A 10,821-nucleotide genomic window follows, 5' to 3' on the forward strand; every position below is an offset into this window, starting at 1 on the left:
ACGTTGTGAGTGGTAACCCACTTGCCGAGCACTGGTGAGACTTATCCATAACATCAGGAAAAGCTGACACAGTCCATTTACCAAGCCATATTGTCCCTGTTGTACGTGAAAAACACCAGCCCTTTGCTCCCCCGCAGGTATCCAAATGTTTCGTGCTCATCTGGGCTTTACCATTTCTTTTTATCTTTTCGCCCCGGCTGGTGGAAGGTGGCACAGGCTATGATCTACAGAACCTCAGCAGTTGTGTTTGTTCATATTTTATCCGCGTGGATTCTATACAGGGGTTGAAACTTAATTAAATGTTATTCTGCACATCCAGCAAAAGCACTCCTCTGCTAATTGGCCAAAAAAAATAAAACAAAAAAAAAAAAACCCATAATAAACAACGAAGCCAAAAACCATAATAAACAACCAATTGAGAGCCGATTGGGGTGACAAAACCTTAGAGCCTCGTTTTTAAAAACCTGTATCTAGAGAACCGATACTAGAAGAAATAAAGATTTAATCCATAGGTAGATAGGCCACTGAAGGCACAGAATTACTTTCGGTAATTCATGACTGAGAATGATTTGTTTCAACTTGTTTTATGGTGGGGTGCGCAACAAGATTAAAAGATTTTCATTTTTTGGTTTCTCCAATTATATTAAAACCAAATAATTTATCTTCTGGTCATATAAAGGCAATGAATCATTACCTTTCTTAAAGTCATGAAAATCTAACTTCTAACTCACAGCTAAAGAATCAGACTATTGTGACTTTTATATTTGCCCATAAAATTGTGACTTTTATTTTTATTTTTTTATTTTTTTAATGTTTATTTATTTTTGAAAGAGAGAGAGAGCGCGCGTGAGCGGGGTAGGGGCAGAGAGAGAAGAAGACACAGAATCCGAAGCAGGCTCCAGGCTCTGAGCGGTCAGCACAGAACCCGACGTGGGGCTCGAGCTCACAAACTGTGAGATCATAACCTGAGCCGAAGCCGGACGCTTAACCGACTGAGCCACCCAGGCGCCCCTGTTTGTGACTTTTAGTGAAAAAATTCTAGCAAGTGATCTTGGGCATTATCGTATTTGCCACAGGTAACATGAAGAACGCCATTACCTGCATGAGAAAATTATTAGATGCCCACTTTACTTAATGCTAATTAAATGGTCCGACCACTGGAAGTTGCTTTCAAGCACCAAGAAAAGTCCCAGAATATCCTGTGGAACGTTTCTTGATGAGTCATATTTCTGGAAGCGTTTTTAAAATGCGTGCCAAGACTTGATCTGTGTTGAACTTGGTGCCTCTATGAGATTTCATTTAGTTGAAATATAAATCCAATTCTTCATTACGATAACAAAAAACAAAATCACAAGCTTTGTAATAATTATTATTTTCTTTGCCATCTCAACAACCGTACTGTGAATTAGGTAACCTAGCTGTTAAGAATTCTGTATTTTTACAGCGCTTGGGGGACTCCCGTCGGTTGAGCATCTGACTCAGGCTCGGGTGATTATCTCGCAGTTCGTGAGTTCGAGCCCCGCACCGGGCTCTGTGCTGACAACTCGGAGCCTGGAGCCTGCTTCCGATTCTGTGTCCCCCTCTCTCTGTGCTCCTCCCCCACTCACACTCTGTCTCTTTCTCTCTCTCAGAAATAAAAATAAAAAAAGTTAAAGGAGAGGATTCTGTATTTTTACATTTTAACATAGCTATATCAAAAAAATGTCCAAGTGGGGCACCTGGGTGGCGCAGTCGGTTAAGCGTCCGACTTCAGCCAGGTCACGATCTCGCGGTCCGTGAGTTCGAGCCCCGCGTCAGGCTCTGGGCTGATGGCTCAGAGCCTGGAGCCTGTTTCCGATTCTGTGTCTCCCTCTCTCTCTGCCCCTCCCCCGTTCATGCTCTGTCTCTCTCTGTCCCAAAAATAAATAAACGTTGAAAAAAAAAAATTAAAAAAAAAAAATTTAAAAAAAAAAAAAAAATGTCCAAGTAGTAACAATTTTCTGTGAGCAGGGGTGTGTGGGGAAGTAGAAGGTAGGATTTAGGAAGGTGACTGAACCTGAGAAATTTATAAATAGAATTTTTTATGTTCCATTTGAAAGGGTCTCTGTATAGAATTTGTTAACTTTTTTATAAGACAAACTAAGAAGATAAAAATAGCTTGTAATCCCATCACCCAGAGAACTGTACATTGGTCTATATGTATCTGGATTCTAGAACCATTGCTCTCATAGAGCATATGCTTCCTGGTAACAGTTTTTGCTTCTTTTAATTTAATGGTGTATCAAAAGTACTTTACCTTATCATGAAAGATTCTTCTGAACTAGGATTTCTAATAACTATAAACCTATTCCATTTAGGTATGAAATCCGTCATAACCGTGTTGGGCTTTGTTTGAGGGGCTTTCGCTGTTCTAAATAACACCATGTAGTGGGAAAATACATGGTAACAGAAATTTTACATTTAATCTTTATTTATACTTGTAATTATCTCCTCGGGATAAGTATAAAAATTTGAATTTTTAGGTAAAGCATGCGCACCTGCTGAAGGCTTTTGATTCCTTTTGACAAACGGTCCTTCGGAAATGTGGTCCTGCCCCAATTTTCACGCCCAACAGCAAGGTGTGGGAAAGCATTTTGGTCCACACAGGGCTTTTTCAAAACCTGTACATTTCGTAAGAAACCTGCGAAAGCTTTAGAAATACCTTCTCGACAGAATAGGCTGTCAGTTACGTTTGATCCACGGTTATTAATTGTGTGCTTACTCCTTGGTAGAGTTGTCTGTCCATTTATTTCACATACATCATCTAATGTGATACAGACAAGAACCCCATGACAAACATCCTGTCCTCATTCCCAGGCTGTGAGATGTGAGAAGGTAAACTGCCTGCTCCACATTACACATATACCATGTATCAAAGCCTGGCCTTGAACCGTGATCTGTTTTACTTCAAACTCCAAGCGCTTAACTAATACTAACCCGCCTGCTTCTGTCTTGTACTGATAACTCCCGATGAACCAAATACTGACCATTTTGCTCTACCGTACTGCTTGGCTTGTCCACAGACTGGCTCATAACCAGGATAAAGCTGCTTTTTTCTAGGATGCATGTTGAAAGGCTAATCTACTCAATCTGTAGATTCATGTTTTTCACACCTTTTACATTTTTGCTTCAGCCAGGGCACGGGCTACGTCTGGGTTCTGTTCGCGCTTACAAGGGCCTGCTGAGCACAGATGACCATGGAAGAAACAAACACACTGAAGAGGCTTCTGCCAACAACATTCTCCGGGCTGCTGGAAGAAAAACATACCACCAAAGGCAAAGCGATGTTTAGCCTGCACTTAAAAATGCAACTCTCCTTTCCTCTCCTGTTTTGAAACTCATTGGCCCCGTGGCACAATTGGTGTTCAAACTTCCCCCAAATGTATGAGCAGCTAGATAGACTATGTGATGATTGGGATTCGATTTTCAGATAAACCACGAACCTGGATGAGCTCATGTGGTCCCAGATGCATTATCTCCTCATTTTCAGGAAGAGGCTCATTCACCGAGCATGGAAGGACCTTCCTTGAAAAAGCGGGAGCAGGGGCGCCTGGGTGGCGCAGTCGGTTGAGCGTCCGACTTCAGCCAGGTCACGATCTCGCGGTCCGGGAGTTCGAGCCCCGCGTCGGGCTCTGGGCTGATGGCTCAGAGCCTGGAGCCTGTTTCCGATTCTGTGTCTCCCTCTCTCTCTGCCCCTCCCCCGTTCATGCTCTGTCTCTCTCTGTCCCAAAAATAAATAAACGTTGGAAAAAAAAAAAAAAAAGCGGGAGCAACCATATCTAATCCCTGCTCTGCCTGGCAAGGAGAAAGCTCACCTACCTTCCATGTCAGGGCAAGAACCAGAATTCCTCTGAAATTCTTAAAACACTGCAGAGTAATGACAGTAATATGATTCATCTCTGAGTGATTAAAAATGGAATTTATGGTACCAGAAGGAAAATGATAAACAATTTTAAATTCCAGAGGTGCAGGAATGCTCTCAGTCTAATAACCAAAAAAAGAGCATGGCTTGGGGAATGTACATATAATCAGTAAATCTAATTCACTTAATCATCTGGGTAACGGGTATTTAGGAAAATAGACTAATCAATGGCAGAAGCCATTTGCCATTTAGAAGAGGTTGTAATATGTGGGCAAAGAGTTTTCAAACAGCAAAGATTCCACGGGCTACTTTATGAATAATTCTTAGCATTGTGTCACTGGAGTCTTGCCATGTATAAAGTAAAAAGAACATCCATTCATTCAACAAGATCTTCTCGAAAGCCAGCCTTTGGCAGCCATGGTTCCTGTACTCAAGGTTCCTATAATCATGCGGGCTGTAACTTTACCGAAGACGTTTTAGGGAAAATAAGTAAATTTGATAAATGTCCTAAGTTATTCAAGTGTAAGACAAATGCCGACGCGTGTCTTCAGGGAGAGCATCATCTAGTGGACAGACTTTCACACCCACTACATCAGTGAGTCTCACGGTTTCCTCAGTTTTGGCTTCTTCACCTTCAGAAAAACAGGAATAGAGAAGGGGGGACAGGCTGATCTCCAAGCTCCCTTTGAGTTCTTATCCAATTTGATTTTCAGGATTTACTGAGCAATCACATCGTGCAAGATGCTGACCTGGGTACAGCTCCGATCTTTCCTGATTCGAAAAGCGAAGCAAGATGGAATCATGAAGTGCTAAGGTTCCATGGAAATTTTTTAAAGATGACCCAAGCAGATGGCACCAGACATTCTTAGAGCAGCAAAGTCTCCCTTAGCCTCGTAGAAGCAAGCTGACTTCTTCCAAATTTTCCCAAGTTTGATCATTTGCATAACCTGATAAAATCTTTCTGCCTTTATGCCTGTGTTCCGCTTGCGGACCATTTCTCAGTGGGTATACTCGTTTGATTTTGCTAACTCACTCTTCAGTACTTTGTTTTTCAAGTGTCATGTTAACTACCTTTTGGATGTGCGAGGATGTGTATTCAGCACATTGCTGAGCTCAGACTGATTGGATTTGATCATGGCCTGAATGGCCCACTCATTTATTCCAGAAGGGTTTATTGAACTTTACCAACACATCACTGCAGTCCACACATTAGACAGCCAATTAGAGTTATTACCTTTCTCAGGGCAGAAAACAGATACGTATTAGTTAAGTTAGTGACTTCCAGTCTAAACTAACTTGATGTAGTTCAAGTCTCCTACCAGATTTTTAGAGTCCTGTCCAATTCCTTTTCCTATTCCCATCCTTTATCCACTTCCCATTGTTCTGTTCCCCTCGATTGCTTTTGCATCCATTATCTCTTGTTCTTGTTTTCAATTTCTCTTTTAATTTTTTTTTTTTTTTTTTACTTACAATGGATTTTTTTACCCAGTCATCATGCATGGGTAGCAATACATTACATGTATAGTTATTCTGTGGCCCAGAATCCTTGACTCTAAATCAAGATGCAGACATCTGGGGTTCAAGGCTCCTTTCAATCTAAGGCAACTTCAAATTTCCAACTGTATTTCGAGGTAATTTTCTTCCAATTTAGCCTTAGAGGCTCCTTATTTTCTCCCAACTATTTTGTCTTAAGCCCCCCGGAACTTCTTTCATGATAGTACCGTCATCCACCTATCATCATTTCTCTCTCTGCCATTCCTTTATCTTTGCCAAGCTTCTAAACTGAAATTGCAAAGCTAATTTCCAGGAGGGAATAACCTGTCCTCTGTGTTCTTATGGATTTTTGTTTTGTTTTGTTTATGAGATACTAAGTAATCGGTTTTTTTTTTTTTCCATTTTCACCTCGTTATATGATCTCTTATTCCAACCAACAGAGTTTATCTTTCCCCAAATCATTCATTGGCAAAACCAGTACTCAACTATTCATCAGGCTGGTCGCAACGCCCATGCTCTTTCTAGTTATCATTAAGAGAAAATACAAAAGAAAAATCATGAGACTTTAAATACTATTTTTCTAAGTAGGCTCCATGCCTAATATGGGGCTTGAACTCATGACCGCGAGATCAAGAGTTGCATGCTCTACCCACTGAGCCAGCCAAGTGCCCCTAAAGACTAATTTTAAGTGGGTAGAAAGAGAGAAAGCAACATCACTAACAGAAATAAAGGAGACTTTTTATTAGTCTTTGTGTTAGGCTTGTCCTTAGAACTGATGTGTATAACAGCAGAACCTTCAAGCAGACGTGTGTACTGGGAATTTGGAAATTTATGATCAGAATTCGGTAATAGCAGGTCCAGATACATAAAGTATGAAATCATAATAATAAAAATCATGGAATTTTAATGTTTGTCAGTAGCCCTAGAAAGTGACCTTCCAACTCCTGTATTTCCTAGATGGCATGTCTGTGTAGAAGCCAAGTGTGAGAGAAAGATAGAGTCATTGAGAAAAAAAAAAGAACAAAGGATTATGCTTTTTAAGAAAAGCCATAATTTGGGAGCATAAGGAAGAAAACGAACCAGGGGAAGGAAAAAAGAAATAGAAAACCAAGATAGCTTGGGATCATGGCAACTCTAACCTTTGTTGCTATTAATATGGATTCTGTCACCTGACCCTATTTCCAAATCCCAAGGATGTTGTGTCTACAGATCAAGATAATTACCACTAGATGGCGCTATACCTTTCAGAGCCCTCATACAGGGGGTCTTGTTGACAACGACTGTTGAGGATTCTTCTAGAGATCTTTTAAAAGCCAAGAGTGCTTTTGTAAATAAAATTATTTATTGAGCTATTTCCCCAAGTATTGACAACCTTTATAGACTATAAAGCTCCTAAGGATTTCAGAGTATTAATTTAATATGACAATAAATAAAATGGAAACCTATTCCAAGTTGAGCCATTTTGTGTTATTTTCGGGATTTCACTGCCTCTTCAGAAACCTCCTTACGTACTTTCAGCCATGACAGTCTTCTTGCTTCTTCACCCGATTCGAAAGCATCTGGGAATACACACATTTTTATCCCGCCCCTAATAGCTTTCCCAACAGTTGACCCTGAAGCTTTTTTGCTGTTTGAAAATCTGGAAATATATTTTTGTGATCCTTGACAATCTCTACTGAAAATCACCAGTTCCGGATCCTTCCTCCAGACACTAGGTTGTTAATTGGATGGTCATTCAAGGACCTTTATCCGCAGGACCCGTGGCAAAGAACATAATACAGCAACAGCTCAGTTGTCTACTTTGTGTTCATTCCCCTCTCCCTTCTTGCCAAAAGAACCTTGGATTTGTTTCTGATAGTCAGGTTCCCAGTTGAAGAAACTACATTTCTCAGTCTTCCTTACAAATAGAGACATCCAGAAGACAAAGTTCTGGCCCATAAAATACCAAAATAAGTTGTTGAGTAGGGCTTGGTGGTAGGATCCAACCCAACAGACGTGTACCTTTGAAAGATTTCTTCCTTTCCACTCTTCCTGCCTAAAATGGAGGTATAACGGCCGTAGTTGCCGTAAATCATTTTGCAACCATAAGATAACCTTGTGCTAAGGATCTGGAGTGGAAAGCCAGAGCCAGGCCCTCTAGATTTTATGGAAGCACCACGTTGTGAGGCAAAAAAAAAAAAAATATCAGATTGGCTAAACCACTAAAATTGTAAGGTCTGTGTTATTGAAGTCAAGTACCCATCTTAACGCATCTTGACAAATTCTAGACTGTGTGTGTATCTGTGTGTGGGACGTCGCATGTGAATGTCGATCTTAGCACGCATTTATCAATAGATAAATGATAGGTAGAGTCCTATGGTATTCAGAGTCTATTCGGACCCTCTAATCATCTTTTACATTTATATAAAAGTGGTAGAGGCCATTGTGAGATCTTCTCCAAAAATCTTCATTGTTCCACTCCGTGCTTATTTATCTAACTAGTTAATCAATTAATAGAAACACTATAACCCAAAAGGATCTTAGCAGTTTTATCCTCTTGATACTTTTAGCCAGCACACAACAAAATATGATCCATTGGTTACCAGTCTTGTTGAACGTTCCCCAAAACCTAAATGGGTTTCCTAGGATTTGAGCTTCGTGGTATATATTAACATTTTTGAGGAAATCTATGCTAGAGAAACTTGGTTAACTGTGCCTTTTCCTGACCTATCTAAGGAAACCCCGAACGTCCCTTAGAGCACGTTGGCAGGAAACTATCTGGGGGAAGCGCTTAGACTTCTTTGAATGTCTTATGGGAGAGCACAGACTGAGCGGTCATTAAGTCACCGAATTCTGGAAGTTTTCCGACAGAGGCCAAAGGAGAAGGGACGTTCAGGGAGGAAGAACGTTCAAGGTGATCACACTGTCAAAATCCATTCAAGAAGCTCAAGAACAAAGGCGGGGAAAAGGCCATCAGCGGTGCCAATTCTATATTTGATGTCCCGATGTCCTTTAGCCAAAGCCTACGTTCTTTTGAGTACCAGACATCTAGCCCATCCCTCCCCAAATAATGTCTAGTGTCTCCTTTGGGCAAAGGTAAGGACATTTTAATGATTTGCATTTTCGATAGTCTTATTTGCAAGCTCCCCGTAAAAATGTGTGGCTGATAGGAGCTGAGCTCTTTCTCCGTCTTTCAGATGCCCCACTTTGTACTTGGAGTGCCAGTTAACCTTAGCAAAAAATTATTGTCAGCAATAAATATTTACTTTTCAAAAATATCCTGAGGAGACTTGAAACAATATGGGCAAATCTCTCTGGTACTGTTTTTTCATTTAGAGATGACAAAAAGTCTGGGGAAAAAGTGACAGTTTTAAGGGCTTTAAAAATATCTAATGCTTTAGGTTGGAAATTGGCGGTGAGCCAGGTCCTGTCTTAAAGGGACAGACACTTTATTATACTTTCTAATTCTTCCAAAGTCTGTCTTTAGGATATATGAGCTGCCTCTAATATGACTACTGTATTCTCATCCTCTGGTGGTATACTCAGGTCTCAGCTCATAAATTGAAAATTGAGGATCTGTAAATCAGGCCAGACTATTTCAGAGAGCCATTGTGAATTTCCAGTCAAATCTTCCAGTTTATCTTAAATATTTCATCTTAATGTCACCTTAAGAAAAGTCTTTCATTCAAGTCAGTTACAACATCAAGTTCTAAACTGATTACACTTCTCTACTGACCTTCTGCTAGGAGACTGCTTTTTGGCATTCATGTCACTTCTGCTCACCCATTTTTGAACTAAAGAGGGACTTGGGAAAAAAAAAAAAAGAGAACTCAGGGGCGCCTGTGTGGCTCAGTCAGTTGTGCCTCCGACTTCGGCTCAGGTCATGATCTCGCGGTTCGTGAGTTCGAGCCCCGCATCGGGCTCTGTGCTGACGGCTCGGAGCCTGGAGCCTGATTCGGATTCTGGGTCTCCCTCTCTCTCTGCCCCTCCCCTGCTTGTGCTCTGTCTCTGAAAAATGAATAAATGTAGGGGCGCCTGGGTGGCTCAGTCGGTTAAGCATCCGACTTCAGCTCAGGTCACGATCTCGCCGTCCGTGAGTTCGAGCCCCGCATCGGGCTCTGGGCTGATGGCTCAGAGCCTGGAGCCTGCTTCCGATTCTGTGTCTCCCTCTCTCTCTGCCCCTCCCCCGTTCATGCTCTGCCTCTCTCTGTCTCAAAAATAAATAAACATTAAAAAATGAATAAATGTAATTTTTTTTTTAAAAAAACCCAGATGATTGGACTAGAAACAAATAGAGAACAGTACCCCCAATGTGGACACTGCTAGCTGCTCTGTAGGAAGAAGCAGTTGAAAGGATTGCTTTCTGTTCCTTATTTGCTATTGATCTTTTCGTTGCCATTTTGTTCTAAATGTCCACGCTGAACTTCAGACTACCCTGAGGTCTGAGGTGAGCGACTCGGGTTACACACTAAAGCAACCACCCTAAATTAGTGGCTACACATCTGTTATAAAAATTATTCTTTTTCACAGTCTCGGTATATTCGTAAGCATGTGAACTTCTGCCAGCACTGATTGCCCTTGGATGGCTGAAAAAAAAAAAAATCGCGTCCCTCCTTTTTTCTTCATTGGAATCACTGTTCATCAGGTTAAATGGAGTTGAGGATATTTCCATGTCTGTTTGTTTGTACAGGAATCAACATATCCCACACTTACTCACCCAATAACAAGTTCGATGTTGAACTTTCTCGTCATTTGATCTGGCATTTAATAACCTGTCAGTTGAAAGAACTTTAAATAAACATTTGTGTATAATATTTAATACAATTCAAGGGTACGTGCCCTGGGGCCAAAGACGAGTCGACAAAAGTAACAAATATATATATATATATATATATATATATATATATATATATATCCTACACATCTTAATCCTTTAGTCCTTGAGATTTATAGCCAACAGCCTTAGATCCACAAGAATCCAAAAATAAATAAGGTAGTAATACGCGTATGATTCAACTTCCTGTGCAAGACCCTGTTAATTGCTTCCCTCCATTCTTTCTAATCAGCTCCCACCCACAGAATCAGCAAAGAGACACGGAGCAAGGTTATTCGATTTGTGCCAAAATAACTTGCGATTAACTTGACGTACAAAAGGAAAAACGTGTCAGGTGTCCAGTCTTCCCAGAAGCAAGAATCCCAGCGGGGTCAAAGTTGGATTGGTGGATTAAATCCTCCACACCAGACCTGAGGATGGGAGGCCAGCTTGATGGTGTGCACCAAGTCAGAAAATCTCAACCGGCTGAGGTTGGGGTGGTAACATCCGTTGTGTGGCCTGGGCCAGGGAGAAGATAATGGAGAAGGGGAGAGGCTAATAGCAAGCTGGAATGCTTATACTCTCACCACTGAAATGCATTAAAAAAATTTTTTTTGAAAACCCGCAGATGTTAAAATAACTGCGTCAACCAATC

Source organism: Leopardus geoffroyi, chromosome B3 (assembly GCF_018350155.1).
Source record: "Leopardus geoffroyi isolate Oge1 chromosome B3, O.geoffroyi_Oge1_pat1.0, whole genome shotgun sequence".
Taxonomy (NCBI): domain Eukaryota; kingdom Metazoa; phylum Chordata; class Mammalia; order Carnivora; family Felidae; genus Leopardus; species Leopardus geoffroyi.